At 42.9% G+C, this 20,300-nt stretch overlaps 1 protein-coding gene and 1 non-coding gene across 3 annotated transcripts in view; both read right to left on the bottom strand.

Annotated features, from left to right (window-relative positions):
- SH3KBP1 (SH3 domain containing kinase binding protein 1) overlaps positions 1–20,300 on the bottom strand; it is a 336,298-nt gene that overhangs the window by 258,185 nt on the left and 57,813 nt on the right. The gene's annotated exons all lie outside the window — the stretch shown is intronic.
- On the bottom strand, positions 19,315–19,387 carry TRNAG-CCC (transfer RNA glycine (anticodon CCC)). Its single transcript has one exon. It is a non-coding gene; the product is annotated as a tRNA-Gly (tRNA).

Genomic DNA, 20,300 nt, shown 5'->3' on the forward strand with positions numbered 1-20,300 from the left:
GCACAACATCTCTCTCACTGTGTACAAGCTTTCAAGGAAAGGAAGAGCAGGAATGTCCGACTTTTTTTTCTGATTATGGAATGTCCCTTATTTTTTTTTAACCCTTAGACAAGGTAAGGAACTGGGGTACCGAAAGTCACAAACGCAACAAGAATGGGAAACACTTGGTTTTAAAGCAAGACTACACATTTTAAAAAGGACCCAATAGATGCAGGAATGTTGGCAAGATCGTCTCCACCTGGTGTCTGATCTTCCTGCAGATCTCAGGGGAAAAGATTAATAGCAAAATTTAAGAAATGTTAAAAGGCCAGTTCCTGGAGAGTCTCGGTGTTCACAAAAAAGAAAAAGTCACTCTGTGAAAGGAACAACCTGCAGAAACCCACCGTGGAGTTGGTGCTCCATCACAACAAAGACATGGCCCAGCCCTCCTGCTTGTCCCGGCTCTCGCTCTCGGAACACCACCAGAAATGAAACTCCAACACAGGAGAGCAAGGAAAGAGCTGAAACAACACTTCAAATATTCGCAATGGTAATTTCAACTCCTACCTCATAATCATGACTCCTCTTTCCCATATTTGGGCCCCAGCTTCCCTGGACACACTCCGGGAGCCTTCACAGACATTATCTAATGCTAAGCAGGTCAGCAAACCAACCATTAAGTACTCTCCTTTTTCCCTATGCTCCCTGATTTAAGCCAGTCTGGGCACAATCTTAAAGAACTGGTCAATTCCCTTGGCGGGGCCGGGGTGGGGTGGGGTGGGGTGGGGCGGGGCGGGGGTGGGCGGGCGGGCTTTCTCAGGGTGTTTAGGTCAAACAAGAAGCCCTTGGGATGTCAGATAGTTTGTCTTTAAACATCTCAATCTGATTCCAACAGTGAAGTTTTCAAAGCTGTCATTATCCCCCTTCTCCCCCCCCAAAAGAAAAACAAAGGTGACAGATTTATTACCAAATCACTTCAGTAGCTTTTTTTCTCCCTAAATACCTGCCTAGCCTCAGCCCCTGTGACTCTAATCCAATCAGTTTGGTGTGTGGCCTGGGAATCCATGGTGTTCAAACTCCCCCAGGTGATTCAGGGGATCAAGACAGCCCCAAAATAGAGGGCTGGGTGAAAAGGGTCAGTTACACCCTTGCTACTAAAAGAAGCATCAATCTCGGCCTTCCCCCATTCACCCAGCCTAGACCCCCTGAATCCAAATCTGCATTTTAACAAGATGGGAAAGGATGGATCCGGAAAGCTGGAAGGCACGATAGAGTTTGAGAAGCTTGGGCTACACCATCACCTGGCTTCACAATCTCCTAGGCTGTTTTGTTTGTTTCCCCTTCACAAGTGAGAGAAGCAGCAGTGGGAGGTCACCATCAGAATTCACATCCCACGGTTTGTCAGGATCTTACTGATGAACGACAAAAGGGCCAAATCCGGCTCCCTCCCTCCCACCCTCCCAGAAACTATTAGATTAAGTGTAAAGGGAGTCAAAAGACTAGACACAGCCTGTTTTTTCAATAAAAGCAATACATTTTTCCATTTGTGCTGGCAGCGTCAACAACTTACATTACTGCGCATGTTTAAAGCTACCAGCCACATTCGATTCCTACACGGGCACAGCAGCAGGACCTGCAAAGTCTTTGAGTATTAAAGAGCTCTGCGTGGACCCAAAGCACGCCAAGGTGAATAATTCTTAGGACTCATGAGAACTATTAATTGCATCCATTCTTAAAAATCAATATACTTCAAGAAACTTGTAAAAAATTCATATGCTTATTTCTCTTGTTCAAGTAACATCATAAGGCATTCACAGGAAGTCGTGGTTCCAAATGAATGTAGCTGCGTATTAAAAAAAAAAAATCTCTCAGCAGCCTAACACCCAGCTCAGCAAAGATTTCTAGCAGGTTCTTAGAACCTGACAGATTATGGTACCAGGTACCCCTCATGCTAATTAAGCTCCACATTGTTGTTGTTGTTTTAATGTAGCCAAGGCCACCCAGACAATCCTGTACCCCTGCACCACAGTACAGTCAGGAGTGAGAGAGCATGGACTCGAGTCAAACCACCAACAGGTTCAAATTCAGCTCTGGCATTGACTATTTGTTCTCCCCTGGGCAAGTTACTTAACCTCTCTGGTCCATGGGAAATGCTGTATAAGAGCAGACCTACTAGAGAATGGACTTGAGGATACGGGGAGGGGGGAAGGGTAAGCCGGGACGAAGCGAGAGAGTGGCATGGACATATATACACTACCAAATGTAAAATCGATAGCTAGTGGGAAGCAGCTGCATAGCACAGGGAGATCAGCTGGGTGCTTTGTGACCACCTAGAGGGGTGGGATAGGGAGGGTGGGAGGGAGGGAGATGCAAGAGGGAAGAGATATGGGGACATATGTGTATGTATAACTGATTCACTTTGTTATAAAGCAGAAACTAACACACCATTGTAAAGCAATTATACTCCAATAAAGATGTTAAAAAAAAAGAAATGTTGTATAAGAGTTTGCTGTTTTTCCCTCCCAGTATGTAGTACCATAAATGGTACAGATAAGAGAACTATGTACACAGGAGGTGCTCAATTATTACTACTGGTTAGAGAACACTCCACCCAGATTGCATTTCCTTCAACGAATGTTTCATCACCCAACACGAGTAACCTTCTGGTTGTAACAAGAGAGGTGCTTGCGGGAAAGTTTTTTTTTCTTTCCTCTAATGGCAAAAAAAAAAAAAAAGAAAGAAAGAAAGAAATCAATGAATATGTAAAGTTCTCCCCCTCAAATCGTGTACTTAATATGGTTTATTTATATTATGACTTATTTATTCTCAGTGGATAAGCATTATTATAGAAAAAATTATGAAAAGCATTTGAGCAGGTGAAAAATGCATTCTACAAAACAGGAGACTGGTACCAATGACATAACACTTACTGAGATCACAAATGCTGCTTTCCAGAACGTTCTGGGTAGGCAAATGCCAGACAACTGCCTTCACAGTATTAATACTACATAGTAATATATGTAGTAGTAAGACAGCAGAGGGAATTGGGATGTTGAAACTGTTTAAGCTACCCATTTTCATCTGTTTTTAAGCACTCATAACAAATGAACAAATGATAGATCATTCAGTGTATTTATTAAATCCACTTCCCTGGGCAGTTTCACTAGCCAACACTTTAACGTAAACTGAGTTACCCTAAGAATTAAACAATAGCGTTCCTTTTTTTTTTTCCCCCACCAGAGGCTCACTTTCAGAATACCCATCCTTCCAGTTAGTTCTTACGAGGCAATCATGCGAAGTTGGGCTACTGGTGTTCAGATACCAAGGCTGACCTATAATACAGCTGCAATCTCCATCAAGTCAGGTAGCCTCTGCAGGCTTCAGTTTTCTGTCTGTAATACAGGAATAATCACTACCTGGGGTGGGGTTGGGGTGAGGATTAGCTGAGTTAATGCACATTCCCTACAATTAGGAGAGGAGTAAGTAATACACCCTTACTGGATAAATAATAAGGCCTCTACTCACAACAGCAAATTCACATTCCTTTTCACTCTGTGCCAGGTCCTGAAGTGGTTATAAAAAAGGTATAATAGGCTCTCCCCGTCCCCCAAAATGGGGGGGGGGGGGAAGGGGAGAGGAGTAATTACTGTCTGTGTTTAAAAAAGAGAAGAAGAATGTGAGCAGAAGGGAACCCACCCACTACTTCCTCCCTGGGTTAGCCTTGACAGTGACTCAGCTGCAAGGGTCGCGCTCATCAGCAATATCTCCCTAGCGCTGTGACCTTCTAAAGCTGAGGGGATCCAAGCTTGTTCATGCCTCAGGGCCTTTGCACTGGGTGTTCTAGACTTAGATGGCCCGAGTAATGGCAGGAACCTCCTCATCACTCAGGTGTGAGCTACAATGTCACCTCCCCCAAGAGGCCTTCTCTGATGACTCTGGCTGAAACAGCTAACACACTACACCGGTCAGTCAACTCTATCCTTTCCCCCTCCTGTATTTCTTTGTTGCATGTTTCACGGTTTATGGTTTGTTTGGTTTTTTTTTTTTTTTTTTTTTTTTGCTTGTCTGCAGTTAGGCTCTCTTTCCTCTGTTAGAATGTACGCTCTCTAAGGGCACAGACCTTGTGAAGCACGTTCCTAAAATGGCACCTGGCACATGGAGGGCACTCAGTGGACAGAGCTAGGTAATACATGTGTTTGATAGTTTCAACAGCTGTGTCATATCTGCATCTGGTTCTGATGATTGCTTTGTCTCTTCAGACTGCATTTTCTTGCCTTCTGGCATGCTTGTAATTTTTTGGTTGAAAGCCAGACATTTTGTATAGGGCAGTAGCTACTGAGGTCAATGAGCCCTTAGTGTGGGGATTTATGTTAATCTAGTCAACAGTTGGGCTATGTTGACGTGTGTTGTTCCTATGGACATCAGAAACTTCAAATTCCTCTAGTGATCTTCTTGTTTTTGGTCCCCCTCTTGGCTTTGGGGATTCCCTTTGTACTGCTCCCCAGAGAGAGCCTGTCCCTAGCAGCTCTCCCTGCTATGATCCACTGTTGTTACTCCTGAAGGCTTGTTAGCATGCTGTGGGGGGGCGGATGGGTTCTCGAATATCCTAAGCCTCAGTCTTTGGAGTGCACATGGGGCCTGGGCCTGTGTCTGGGAGGGAGGTGAGGGTTCGCCTTCACAAGCGCTTCTGCCCCTCTTCCGGGGACAGAGCTCCGCCACCCGTTTTCCCCAGCTGCAGGGGGTGCCCTCCAGCGTTCTTAGTCCACAGCCTTGACGCCCTTCTCCATGCAGATTAAGACTTTTTTTAGGTGAGGTGGGGGGCTGGGGGCTGAGTGGAATTCCTTCCCCCAGCTGCAATGGCATTTCACAAGTGCCCTCAGACCATGTCCTTCCCCCTGCAGAATAAGCCTTTTGTTCCTTAAGGGACAAGGGTCTGAGTGGATTTCTCAATGGCTCCTGAGCCAGTACCCCCAGCCCACACCGTGAGTTTTCTCTGGATTTTCCTCAGTCTTCCCTGTGAGAGCCAGGTGGGGTTCCTGGAGGGAAAGCCCGCAAAAGGGTGGGCCCCCCTTCTACCCCAGTGCTGCCCCCAGGAGCTTCGCACTCAAGCTAGCCCACACTCAGCCTCCGGCAATCTGTCAAAACTTTAGCTTCATCTTTCTACCTTACTGCTATGGTGTCTGGTGGCTTCTGTCTCTAGTAAACAAAAGTCTTGTGTCTCAGAAAGTGCCCCCCTCTCTCTCCAGATTTTGAAATGGCCGTTTGCTCTGCGAGCTCAGTTCTCTGTTAATTTCTAGTCTGTCCAGATTTTTTCTTATAAGCGTGGGAGGGACGTTTTTGCAGCTCTCTCCATCTCTGAGCTGAAACCAGAAGTCTCTTTACTGGTTTTTAAAGAATCAAAAGTAAGTATGAGAAAATGGTAACATTTGATAAAACTAGGTGGTGTGTAGGTAGATGTTGTTTATATTCTCGTGTCCTTCTATTATTTTAATATTTCAGTGACATTTCAAGATCAAGGTGTGGGTGGCCACGGTGGAAAACAGCACTACTGTATAAATAGACTGAGATATGTATACAACATCTGGTTCTTGTTCAACAATATATAGAAATCACCTGAATTTTAAAAAACAACCATCATTTTTGGCAACACTTCAGAAACTGTCATGAAAATATATAAATCACCCCAATACCATTAAAATTTAGTGTTAAAGAACTAAAACAAGAAACTAAAATAGAAAAATTAATGTCCTGAAAGAGAACAATTTGTGCATGTTTATAAATCAAAGTACATGACAATATTACATGTTAATTGGTTCACCGTCCTTTAAACTGATAGCCAACCATTATTATTCATATTCATGGGAATTTGAAGTTACTAATGCATGTGCCTGTGGACCATAGGTCATTCAGCAAGTGCTGGATCCCAGGCCGCAGTATATCAGGCAACACGTGGGAAGCTAACATCGCAAATCTCGGACTGCCACGCCTCCCCTTACCTGCATTCCTAATTTAATATAACCGTTAATCGAGCAGCAATGGCTTGGTAAGATCCATCTCATGCAAAGAACTTTCCCTTTTACTTAAATAATTCACTACCTTAGATAATAGCAAGTAAATTATATGCTATGAAAATAAATGAACCATTAATGACTCCAAAACTTCAGATTAATCTTAAGGATTGTATATTAAATTCAATTAAACTAGATGAATATTTAACACACTTCTTCTCTATACTTACGACCATTCTAGCCACTCTGGGGGAAAAAGTGGGTAGACATGAATAACCTACCAATCTCTGCCGTCACAAGAGACCCCATGATGGGTTACAGGGCTGAGAGGAGCCTGCGTGACCACGCAGTCTGGGAATGGCAAATGCCTGGCACAGGCGAAGAAGGGCCCTACGGTACGTTGCATTAGCAAAGAGGGTGACTTTTAATTATTTTTATGCTTTAGTATTCACTTGTACATGCCAATTAAAAGGAAAAAAAGGAAATATCATTTTTAGTAAAGTGGATGCGTTTGGCTTTTATTATAATGAATGAAGACAGGCCTAAGTTTGCCTGTAATGAGCCCTAAATGGGATGACTCCACCAATGATGAATCCGTAGCTTTAATTACCATGTGTGGCTCTGTTAGATGTACCCCAGGTAGAACTGGAATCAGGGTGACCAGTTAGACAGCTAAATAACACACTTTCCCCTGCCTGAGAACCATCGCTTGCCAACTGTGCTATGTCATTACCAGAGCTGTTTACACATCAGCTACATCCCTGCTTTGCAACAGGCTCGAAATTAAACTGCACCTCCAGCTCGAGGGCTGGGGGTGATGTTCGGCTGACAGTTGGCAGCACCCTAGACTGATGGTCACCTTAAAATACCTGTTAATGGGGCTTCCCTGGTGTCACAGTGGTTAAGAATCTGCCTGCCAATGCAAGGGACACGGGTTTGAGCCCTGCTCCGGGAAGATCCCACAGGCCCCGGAGCAACTAAGTCCGTGAGCCACAACTACTGAGCCTGCGCTCTAGAGCCCGCGAGCCACAACCACTGAGCCCGAGTGCCACAGCTACTGAAGTCTGCGTGCCTAGAGCCCGTGCTCTGCAACAAGAGAAGCCCCCGCTCGCCACAACTAGAGAAAAGCCCGCGCGCAGCAAAAAAGACCCAACGCAGCCAAAAATAAAGCTAAAATTTTTTTAAAAAATACCTGTTAATGGAACCCGTTCAAATTCCAGCTTTAAAAAAAGGGTGAGTTAAATTGAATAAAAAATACCAGAGGCTAAAAGAAAGGTATATGGATTTTTAACCACCACTGACAGGAGAAGCTCACACTATAATTGCACGGATTATATGTACCAAAGAGATCATCTGTCATGTGACATTTTGAACCAAATAACAGAGTGTTCCCTGAAAAAAAATATCAATAAGCACAAAGAAGCAATTTCGCAACAGCTGAAACCACACAAACCTGACATGCTCCAGGTTCAAATGTGTTTCAAAATTCATATTATGTGCCACCAGAGCCTAATGTCATAATTATTCATTTAACACAGAATAGCCGAAGCTACTTTCATATGGCAGATGTACTTTTTTTGTAGTCAGGTTGGCAATTATTCCAGTTTCAAGATTCGGAGAGAAAAAAGTTGTGCACACACTCACGATTTTGCCACTGAAAGGAATAGTTAAAGACTGAATACAAGCCAAGCTGTGAGCAGTTACAGAATGACAGCAATAAACCTGATTCCTTTTCTATTTGTGCCCAGAAGGCCTCAATATTACAGTGTGACTACAGGTCTAGCAGTTTTAACTTGATAATAATTATGGTGTTAAACACTCATAATGTATCTTTTGCCCATAATCTGCCAAACTATTGATTTGGATGCCGTTTCTTTACTATGAATCGTATGTGGTCAGAAAACAAATCCTGAGTAACCGAAGCCTTCAGCAGCTGGCATCACGCTGCAGACAATGAGATGCTGTCCAAACACGCACGGCCTTGCTAAGAACATACTCACGTTTTAACACATCAATGCCAATTATAGTTTATTATAGTCATGACTAAAATGCACATCTATGGTAAATCTTTTAAATACAATCTGAATTTATTCTTTTCTTCCATGATGTGCAAAAGCCGGTCCTTTTTCATTGTAACCTGGCCCCCCACTGTACTGAAACTAGTTATCTCAGCTCTTGACCATGGCCTTGTTTTACAGCCAGGAAAATTACAGCCCTGAGAGCTTCAGCACGGCCACCAATGAGCTGTCCTGCCTCCTTCGAAGAAAGGCTGGGCCTAAGAGGAGACAGAGGTCAGAGTGTCCCCACACCACCTGGGAACGGAGCGGCGTCCCAGGTCTCTCGGGGGAGCGAGGTCCACGGCTCCTCGGCTCCTCGCTCTGGGCCTCCATCTGGGACCACCTGCCTCAAGAAAGCCGGGGCAGGATGTGGTTTGGCTCGGACAACCTCCCGGCTCACAAACGCAGGCCAGCCCTCTTTGTTTTCCACCCAGACACCCAGACACAGGATATCATCCCTTTGTCGGTTTTCTTGAGAAAAACCTGGTGGTCCCAGAGGGAGGATGACAACAAATGAAACACTCCTTCCTTCATGACGAGCAAAACAGGCAGCGAAGGGCGAAAAGGGGCCAACGTCATGCACCTCATTCCACAAGTAGCTAAATACATCCGTGTGTGTGGCTTTCGTGTTAACGTATGCAGTGACCACATATTAAAGAGACATTCACATTTTCACCTTTACTCTCCCTGAACCTCCCTCAAGAACTTCTTGTCTCATGTTCCTCAGTGGCAGAAAGATGATGAAATTTACCCCTGAGCCTGGGGGCAGGGGGAAACACGTTATTTCAAATCCCCTTGGGAGTTAAGAAACTAAAGTGAAACGAAACATCTCCTGGGCAGCCCTTGAGGTGTGCTGCCCACATGTCCCTTCAGGACAGACCTCGTGTCTTCAGCATCTGCCCCAGATCCTAGGTTGCTTTCAAGCTGAGGTCGCGCTCCCCTCAGCAGCCCCTGCCAATCACTGCCCTGGGGGACAGGCGGGGAGTGCCAGCGCCTGGCCACTTCTGCCTGTTTCTGCCCATTCTGCTCCTCCGTTGGGCAGCCTTGGCTCAGAAGCTCCCTGCCAGGCTGACTGGGACGAAGGGCATCGCAGACTGTGGCCCTCCCTGCACAGCTCCCCCGCCCTTCCATCTTCCAGGGCTTCTACTTCCCCCACCACAAAGAAAACCTGCACCCCTACCCTCCAGCTCAGCACCACTGCCCACAGCATCCAACTGACAAACACCATCTCTGTATTTTTCCAGTCTCTCAGAGTGGTTGACTACGTCTATTAATAGCTAATATTTGTTGACTGATTAATAAGTATTAAACACTCCTCTGAGTTGCCCTACACGTGTGATTTCATGCATCCTTCCAAGGACACTAACAAAGAGGTATACCGTTGTGGCCTTCCCATTTTTCACGGGAGGAAATAAATGGATACCTGGGCATAGGGATTAAATAGGTTCCCCAAGGTCTTGGGGCTAATAAATGCAGACTCCGGCTTCTAGATCACTGGGCACAAACTGCTCCAGGTCAAAGCCCGCTGAGTCCTGGGCACAGACCTCAGTAAGGACGTGCTGAATGTGGCTGACCTGACCAGGCTCACAGATCACAGCAGAAGAGGCTGAATGAAATGACTCAGTAGAAAGACAAGGGCACAACAGGCTCTCTTCCAGCACACAATGTATTGTGGGGAAGGGGGAAGATCAGCTTTTCAATATTACCCATGCTACAGACGTTTTATATATATATATATATATATAAAGAAACCTTAAATGAAAATATGATTTTTAAAAGGTCATCATCAGGACTTCTCTGGTGGAGCAGTGGTTAAGAATCCGCCTGCCAATGCAGGGGACATGGGTTCAATCCCTGGTCCAGGAAGATCCCACATGCCGCGGAGCAACTAAGTCTGTGTGCTACAACTACTGAGCCTTTGCTCTAGAGCCCGTGAGCCACAACTACTGAGCCCGCGTGCCAGAACTACTGAAGCCCGCACACCTATAGCCTATGTTCCACGACAAGAGAAGCCACCGCACCACAACAAAGAGTAGCCCCGGCTCACCACAACTAGAGAAAGCCCACGCACAGCAACAAAAAGACCCAATGCAGCCAAAATAAATAAATAATTTTTTTAAAAAGGCCATCATCAAATAAAAGTCGAATGGACGAGTTGAAAATCTAAAACGGAGAAGTTTAGTTATCATGCAATTTGTTCACGTATGAAAACTTTTATTCTAAAAATTACCCTTTTTATTTTAAACGACTACGATTGATTCCATTTCATGTTCTTCAATAAACTTTGGAAGATGGCATACATTCCTTAAGGGCTCCTTAAATAAAGACTTTATGCAATGCATCAAATTTACTTTGTGCTATAAACTTGGAATGTTCTGCTTCCTGTTTTTGGAGACGACAACTTTTTTTTCACCTCGAATTTATCAGCCTGAAGAATTCGTACATTTGGCGGGCATGTGAACCTAATTTTTTTTTCAATTCTAACTCTTACAATGTGGTTTAAGAGCTCCGATACTACTGATCAGATTTTTTAAAACCTTAGAGACATTCTGTACTTAAATGCATGAACATAATAGGAGAGTGTTATATTTTGCGGTTAAGCATAGTAGCAATTTTCATTTATATGCCCAAACCTGGACTCATTCTGGAAGGGTGGGGGGGAAAGCCCCTACCCTGAGCTCCCATTATACCAGGTGCTCATCATTATTAATAACAATATTAATAATGTGTAGCTGGACTTAACATACATTATTATTTATTCATCCTTGTGTTCCCAGAGCTCCCCAGTACCTGGCACGTAAGAAAATAACTGCAGCCCTTACAAAAACTCTACGACGATCTGAGCTGTCTCCTTTCACAGATGAGGAAGCTGCTTCAGGAACTTCCCTGGCCGTCTAGTGGTTAAGACTCCTTGCTTCCACTGCAGGGGTCGTGGGTTTGTTCCCTGGTTGGAAAACTAAGATCCCACATGCCGCGCAGCACGGCCAAAAAAAAATTATAAAAAAAAAAGAAGAAGAAGAAGCAGCTGTTTCAGAGGCAGAGGAACCATCCGAGGCTGCTCCGCTGCTCGCCATGGGCAGCGATCTGGGCCCAGCCACCTCCCCCCACCCAGATCCCCCCCTGCAGTTCATGCCCCACGCTGGGAGCCACCTGGGGAGAGGGTCTGGGCCCAAGTGACCACTCTCTCCCCCTGACCTGGAGCACCTTCTCCTCCTACCTTCCAGAACATTCACTTGCCTGGCTCTTCTCCTCCCCTTCTGACCACTCCCTGTCAGTCTCAATGCTGGTTTCACTTTCAACACTGGATCCAGGACCCAAGACTCCTCTCTCCTCTGACCACACTCTCGCCCCTGGTGACCTTGTCCAGTTTGGGCTTTGAAGGACCCCCAAATTCCTATCTCTAGCCTGGCCCTGCCCCTTGAAATCCAGACTCACCTCCTCAATCTGCTTCCCAGGGCTCAGTACAAAAACCTTAGGGTCACCCTTCTCTCCTCTCTCCCTCTCTCACAATACACATCCAGCCTTCTCAGCAAATCCTGGGGGCTCTAACTTCAGAAATATCCAGAATCTGACCACTTCTCCTCTGGTCTCACCTGGATTCCTGCATTGGCCTCCAAACTGCCCTCCCTGATTCCACCCTTGCCCCTTGCAGTCTGTTCTCAACACTGCAGCCAGAAGGAACCAGTGAGAGCATCCCCGGCCACATCACTCCACTGCTGCCGTGAAAACTTCCCGTCTCACTCAGAGTCCCAGGGCTTACAGCGGCCCCGTGACCTCTAAGCCCATCCCCTGCTGCTCTCCCCTGGGTTTCTCCCCTCCAGCACAGTGGTCTCTGTTGTTTCTCCAATGCACCAGGGACTTTCCCTCCTCAGGGCCTTTGCACGTGCTATTTATTGCCTCTGCCTGAAAGGCTCTCCCACAGATCCCCACAGGGCTCCCCTCCTCACTTCCTCAACTCTTGACTTAAAGGTTACCTTTTCAGTGAGGCCTTTGCTGGCCTCCTTATCACAAACTGCAATCCCATTCCCAACATTCATATTCCCCCTCCCCTGCTTTTTTTCCCTCCAAATACTATATAACTTATCCATTATACGTAAGTCACACAAGAGCAAGGATTTTTGTCTGATTTGTTCAGCGTCTTCCCTGGCGCCTATAACACAGCGAACACGCAATAAACATTTGATAAATGAATGAAAGAAACTCAGAAAGCTTAAATAACTTGCCCAAGGTGGGAGAGCTCAGCTCTGAACCCAAAACCAGTGCTCTGAGTCATCATCTGTGATAAAATAAAGATGCTTTATCACTGCACACTCAGATACCTACAGACCTGATAAAAATTCAAACCAAGTTACATAGCAAGGGGTCCATTAACCCAGCTCATTTGCTGCTTTCATTAACCTGATATTCTCTTGGAAGACTAGGGGGATTTAAAAAACAGCAATTTAGAAAAAGTAACATACACCTGGGAGCTACCCCAATCACAAGAAGCTGAAGGATGAATGCACCTCAATCCTTGAGGAGAAGTAAACAAATCAGATCAAAATACATAATTTTCCGTTTTAAATAAACTTTTAAAAATCTGAGAAATAAAGAAACCAAAACCCCTACTATTAACATTTTAGCATTTTTTTCCCCTGTGCACACTGTTTGGTAGTTTGTGTAACATGCTACATATACAATTATGTACCCTGCTTTTTCACTCATAGCATACGTATTTTCTATATTTCTGCATACATCCTTATAGCCCCCAAATTTAAGGCTATGTGGTATCTTGTCAGCAGGCAATGAAGTCTAAGCTGGTAAAAAAACAAAGAACATAAACATCAATTCAACATGGAAGCCTGAGACCGCTGCTCAGCATGCCATCTTCAAATCGACTGCTAGCTCCACCACTGAGCTTGACCCAGCTGCATTTCCCAGGGGCCAGGAGGATCAGTTCCTTTGGCAATCCTCAGGCCATATCGCTTCTGGAAGTCACAACTTAAGACCACGGGCTATTTAAGTGGCCACTGCCACCACTGTGCAAAGAGTAAGGGCTAAGTTTCCAACGGTGCCAATAACCACAAGTGTGGGGAAACAAGCAACAAAGATAGTCACCCATTCAACAAACATGGAAAAGCACTGCTGTGCGCCAGGCACCGAGGACACAATGCTGCACAGAGGCCATGGACCTTCAGTCCAACAGGGAAGAGGGACATCGTCAAATAGCCACAAAAACAGATTTTAAATCCCAAGAGTGACAAGTGCTCCTGAGGAAAGAAATATCGCACCACAAAGGCTCACAGAAAACGGGTATTTATAAGAGTCAGGAGGTTGAGGATGGTTTCCCAGGCAGAGAAGGCATTAATGGGGTGCAGGGAGGGGAGGCGGGAGACAAGGCCAGAAAGAAAGGTGGGGGTCGGCAGCCCACGGGCTGACCACGTTCAAGAGTTTAGTCTCCAGCTTAAACCAAGGGAAAGGCCAAGGAAGGATCTTTAAAGTATGTGCAGTACCTGGGGAAAGGGATGTGATCAGATTTGTATTTCACGATCGTCACTGGAGCCTCAACGTGAGGCAAAAGCAGGACGGCTGTCAGAGCAGTCCCAGGAGGAGTTTGCCCCAGGAGACCTGCCAGGCAGTGTCCTACACCCAGGCCCTTTCATCAACACTGTCTCCGAGGCCCTCCACCTCCTCTCGCCTGCACCCACTTCTTTCCTCCTCCACTCTTCTCTCCTCCCGTTCTGCTTCTCTCATTGGCTCTGCCGGTCTCCAGGCCAACCACAGACAGGTCAAATGGTGACACCTCCCTGTACCTGCACAGTGGGCGGGGCTCCCCTAAATCCCAGCCATGCCCATCACAACACAATGCAGATGACAGAATCTGACCACGGGAGAGATGACTGGAACACCCAGGACAGGCTAGAGAACTATGGCGTAAGGAAAAGAGGATGGTTGTTTGTTTGTTTGTTTTTATTTAAAGATTTGTTAATGTGGACCATTTTTAAAGTCTTTATTGAATTTGTTACAATATTGCTTCCATTTTATGTTTTTTGGCCACGAGGCATGTGGGATCTTAGCTCCCCAACCAGGGATGGAACCCTCACCCACTGCATAGGAAGGCGAAGTCTTAACCACTGGACCACCAGGGAAGTCCCTGTTTGTTTGTTTTTAATTTAATGGAAAACAAGAACAAGAGTTAGGAATCCTAAAACATACCAATGCTGGGACTCACGAGCAGAGATACAGGTGGGTCTGGGGTACAGCCTGGATGTCAGGATTTTATAAAGCTCCTCAGTGGATACTTAGGTACAACCAAAGGTGAAACCCAGTGGCATTATTTTTTTAACTTTTTATTTTGAAATAATTATTTACTCACAGGAACTTACAAAAATAGTGCACAGAGTCCCATGAACCCTTTACCCAGCTTCCTCCAGTGATGGTATCTTATATGACTATAGTACAATATCAAAACGAAGAAACTGACATGGGTACAATACTGTTAACTACACTATGCATCTTATTCAGTTCTCATCCGTTTTTGCATGCCCTGATTTGTGTGTGTGTGTGTGTGTGTAACTCTATACAATTTGATCCAATGTATAGATTTGCGTAACCACCATCACAATCAAGATACAGAACTGTTCCATCTCCACAAAGTAACTCCCTTGTGCTACCCTTTTATAGTTCCACCAGTCTTCTCCCCGCCCTGTCACTGTCCCACAGCAACCAGTAATCTGTTCTCCAACTCTGTAATTTTGTCATTTGGAAAATGTAATATAAATGGAATCGTACAGTATATAACATCTGAGATTAGCTTTATTCCCAAAGCACAATGCCCTTGTGATCCATCCAAGTTGGTGCCTGTATTCATTCCTTTTTATTGCTGAGTAGTATTCCATTGAATGGATAGACTGGAGTGTGTTTTTCGTTTTTTGTTTTTAACATCTGTATTGCAGTATAATTGCTTTACAATGTTGTGTTAGTTTCTGCTGTATAACAATGGAGTGTGTGTAACCATTCACCCACTGAAGGACATTGAAGTTGCTTCCAATTCGGGGCTATTATAAATAAAGCTGCCATGAACATTCCTGTACAGGTTTTTGTGTAGACATAAATTTTTATTTCTCTGGGATGAAAGGTCCAAGAATACAACCGCTGGGTCACTTGGCAAGTGCAAAGTTAGTTTTATAAGAAGCTGCCAGACTATCTTCCAGACTGCGTGAACCCTTTTACATTCCCACCAGCAGCATCTGAGAGAACCAGTTTCTCTATACCCTTGCCAGCATTTGGCATTACTACTGTTTTTTTGTTTCAGCCATTCTAGTGCTCATTCTTATAGATATTAGAATACATAGTACTATCTCATTGTGATTTTAATTTTCATTTCTCTAATGGCTAATGATGTTGAACGTCTTTCCACGTGCTTATTTTCCATCTGTATATCCTCTTTGGTGAAATGTCTGTTCACATCTTTTAACCATTTTTAATTGGATTTTTTGACTGCTTACTAGTGCATTTTGAGAGTTCTTGATTCATTCTGAATACAAGTCCTTTGTCAGACATGTGGTTAGCAAATATTTTCTCTCAGTCTGTAACCTGTCTTTTCATCCTCTTCACAGGGTTTTTCACAGAAGTTTTTAATTCTGAAGAAATCTGACTGATTTTTTTTCTTTAATGTTCTTTTGGTGTGATGTCTAAGAACTCTTCACCTAGGCCTAGGTCCTGAAGATTTTCTCTTGTGTTTAATTCTCAAACATTCATAGTTTTATGTTTTACATTTAAATCTATGATCCATTTTGAGATAATTTTTATAAGGTGTAAGGTTTAGGTAGAGGTTCATTTTTTGCCTCTGGCTGTTCAACTGACCCAGTACCATTTGATGAAAAGACTCTTTCCTTTATTGGATTGCTCTTGTACCTTTGTCAAAGATCAGTTGGGCCTATTTGTGTGGGTCTATTTCTGGGTTCTCTATTCTGTTCCATTGACCTCGGTATCTTCCCCTCCACCAATACCACAGTGTCTTAATTACTTTAGCTGTTAAAGTAAGTCATAAAATCGAATAGACGCCTTCTACTTTGTTCTTCTTTTTCAAACTTGTTTTACCTATTCTAATTCCTTTGATTTTCCATATAAATTGAAAAATAAGCTAGTCTACAAAAAAACACTTTACTGGGACTTTGACAGGAACTACAGTAAACCTATAGATTTGGGGAGAACTAACATCTTTACCTTGTTGACTTTTCCAATTCACGAACACGGTATCTGCCTCTCCATTTATCTCGATCGCCTTTGAATACCTTCACCAACATTCTGTAGCTTCAGCACACACATCATGTCCATGTTTTGTTAGATTTATACCTAAGTATTTCAATTGTTTTAGGATTGATTATAAATGGTATTGTGCTTTTAATTTGTGTTTCCATATGTTCATTTCTAGGACAGAGAAATAATTTTTGTGTGTGGACCTTGTATCCTGTGATCTTGCTGAATTTACTTATTAGTTCCAGGAGTTATTTTGTAGATTTTTGGGATTTCCTACGTAGAGAATCATGTCATCTGCAAACAGGAACAGTTTTATTCTTCCTTTCCAATTCGTATGCCTTTTATTTCTTTTCTCAGCATTGTGCTGACTAGGATCTACAGTACTGTGAGGAATAAGACTAGTGAGAACAGACATCCTTGCCTTGTTCCTGTTCCTGGGGCGGGGGAAGCATTCAGTCTTTCACCACTTTTAGCATGATGTTAACTGTAGATGCTCTTTATCGAGCTGGGGAAATTCCCCTATATTCCTACTTTGCTGAGAGTTTTTATCATGAATCTGTGTTGAATTTTGTCAAATGATTTTTTTGCATCAATTTATAGGATTATGTGATTATTTTTTCCTCCTGCAGTCTGGTGATATGGTGGATTACATTCATTGATTTTCAAACAATGAAGCAGCCTTCCATACCTAGAATAAACCTCACTTGGTCACAGTACATAATTCTTTTTATATGTTGCTGGATTTGTCTTGCCAGTACTTTGTGGAGGATTTTTGTGTCTATGCTCTTGAGGGATATTGGTTTGTTGGGTTTTCGTACTGTCTGTCTGGTTTTGGTATCAAGTTGTAATGGCCTCATAAAATGAACAAGAAGGCATTCTCTCCTCTTGTATTTTCTGGAAGAGATTATGTAGAATTGGTGCCTGTTCTTTAAATGTTTAGTGGAAATCTCCAATGAAACCTTCTAGTCTTGGAGGTTTCTTTTTTGGAAGCTTTTAAATTATGAATTCAATTTCTTTAACAGTTATAGGACTACTGAGATTACCTATTTGATCTTGGATGAGTTTTGGTAGTTTGTGATATTCAAGAAATTGGTCCATTTCATCTAAGTTGTCAAATGTATGTGTATAGAGTTGTTTGTGGTATTCTCTTACTGTCTTTTTAATAGCTGCAGGATCTGTAGTGGTAGCCCCTGTTTTATTCTTAATATTGCAATTTGTACCTTCTTTTTTATCTTTTTCAGTCATCTTAAAGATTTAACCATTTTACTGATCTTTTTAAAGAACCGGCTTTTTCATTGATTTTTCTCTGTTGTTTTTCTGTGTTCAATGATTCCTGCTCTTATCTTCATTATTTCCTTTCTTCTGCTTGCTTTGGTGGGGGCAGGGGGTCTTTTCTCTTTCTAGTTTCTTCAGGTGGGAACTTAGATTATTGATTTCAGATCTTTCCTCCATTCTGACTTAAACATTTAGTGCTATAAAATTTCCTCTCAGCACTACTTTAGCTGTGTCCCATAAACTTTAATATGCTGTGTTTTCATTTTCATTCACCTTGATGTATTCTTAAAAATTTCCTTTGAGACTTCCCCTTTGACTTATGAATTATTCAGAAGTGTGTTATTTGATTTCCAAGTGTTTGGAGATCTTCCTGTTATCTTTCTGTTGTCAGCTTCTAGTTTGATTACATTATGGTCAGAGAACATACTCTGTATTATTTCCACTCCTTTAAATAAATTGAGGCCAGTATTATGACCCAGGGTATGGTATAACTTGGTAAATGTTTCATGAGTACTTGAAAAAGATGTGTTTTAGGCTGTTTTTTGAGTGGAGTGTCCTATAAATATTAATTAGAACTGCTTGGTTGATAATGCTGTTCAGTTCTTCTATATCCTTGCTGATATCTTATTTAGTAGTTCTTTCAAATGCTGAGAGAGAGATGCTGAAGTTCCCAACTATTACTATTGTGGATGTGTCTGTCTTTCAGGTCTATCAGTTTTTGCTTCATGTACTTTGCAGCTCTGTTGTTTGGTTCATACATATTTAGGATTGTTGTGTTTTCTTAGTGTAATGACATTTTCATCATTGTGTAATGTCCCTCTTTGTCTCAGGTAATTTTCTTTGCTCTCTAGTCTACTTTATCTGATATTATATATAGCCATTCCTGCTTTTTTTTAAATTAATGTTTACATGGTATATCTTTTTCCACCCTTTTACTTTTAATGCACCTATAGCAATATATTCAAAGTGAGTTTCTTGTAGACAGCACATGGTTAAGTCACATTTTTTATCCATTCTGTTATCTCTATCAATTGGTATATTTAGACCATTTACACTTAAAGTAATTATTGATGTTAGGGCTTAGGTGTGCCATTGTATTATTTGTTTTCTCTTTATTTCCTGTTTATCATTCCTCTCTCCCCTTTTTCTTGCCTTCCTGTGAGTTACTTGTACATTTATCTATAGACTTTTTGAGTATATCTCATTGTATAGTTTTTTATTGGTTTTTAGTTTTTTTAGCCGTTTGGGTTTTTTTTTAGTTATTACAATATACATATGGAACTTACCAGAGACTACTGGTATCAGTGCTTTCCCATTTCAACTGAAGTGTAGAAACCTTACTTCCATTTGGGTCTTCATTGCTGCATGCAGGCTTTCTCTAGCTGTGGCGAGCGGGGGCTACTCTTCGTTGCGGTGCGTGGGCTTCTCACCACGGTGGCTTCTCTTGTTGTGGAGCACAGGCTCTAGGCACGTGGGCTTCAGTAGTTGCAGCAGGCGGGCTCAGTAGTTGTGGTACACGGGCTTAGTTGCTCCGCAGCATGTGGGATCTTCCCGGACCAGGGCTTGAACCCGTGTCCCCTGCATTGGCAGGTGGATTCTTAACCACTGCGTGACCAGGGAAGTCCCTCTCCCCACTTTTTAATATTCTTTTTTAAAAATATTTATTTATTTGCCTGCGTCGGGTCTTAATTATTTATTTGGCTGCGCCAGGCCTTAGCTGCGGCAGGCTCCCAGTTGTGCCATGTGGGATCTAGTTCCCTGACCAGGGATCGAACCCGGGCCCTCTGCATTGGGAGCACAGAGTCTTAACCACTGGACCACCAGGGAAGTCCCCTCTCCCCACTTTTTAAACATAATTTCTCATATAGTATCTCTACATATATTGACATCACACCAGATGATATTATAACTTATGCTTCAACCATTAAACATAATTTTAAAAGCTAATAAGGATAAAAACAGCCTATTAAACGTACTTCTATTTTTACCCATCCACTGTTTTTTTTGTTTTGTTTTGTTTTGCTTCTTTCTGGAGTTCCAGGCCTCCTCCTGTTATCATTTACTTTTCTGTTTAGAGAACTTTCTTTAGCCATTATTTAAGGGTGGGTCTGCTGTTGACAAATTTTCTTTGTTTTCCTTCATCTGAGAATGTTTTTATTTTCTCTTTATTCCTGAAGGATATTTTCACCAGATGTAGAACTCAGAGTGCAACGTTCTTTTTGTTCAGCGCTTGGAAATGCTGTGCACTTCCTTCTAGACTCCATGATTTCATATTAGAAATCCACTGTCATTAAAATCATTCTTCTGCTATGGGTAATACATTGTTTCTCACTCTCTGTTTTTTCTTTGTCTAAAGACAAAGAAGTTTTGAGAAGTTTGATTATTATGTGTCTTGGCATAGATTTCTTTGGGTTTATCCTGTTTGGGTTTTGCTCAGCTTCTTGATTCTGATGGTTTATCCCTTTTGCCCAATTTGGAGAGTTTTCACCCATAATTTCTTCGAATACTTTTTATTTCTATAGTCTTCTCTTCTCCTTCTGGGACTCCAATGACACAAATGTTAGACCTAATGTTATTGTACCAAAGGTCTCTGAGGCTCTGTTCATTTTTTTTTTTTTTAGACTAGTTTCCATCTGTTGTCTGGACAACAGATAGACAGGGTAAATTTTATTGATCTGTCTTCAACTTCATTGATTCTTTCCTCTGTCATCTCTATTATTAAGCTCATCCAGTGAACTTA

The sequence above is a fragment of the Eschrichtius robustus genome, chromosome X (assembly GCF_028021215.1).
Source record: "Eschrichtius robustus isolate mEscRob2 chromosome X, mEscRob2.pri, whole genome shotgun sequence".
Taxonomy (NCBI): Eukaryota; Metazoa; Chordata; class Mammalia; order Artiodactyla; family Eschrichtiidae; genus Eschrichtius; species Eschrichtius robustus.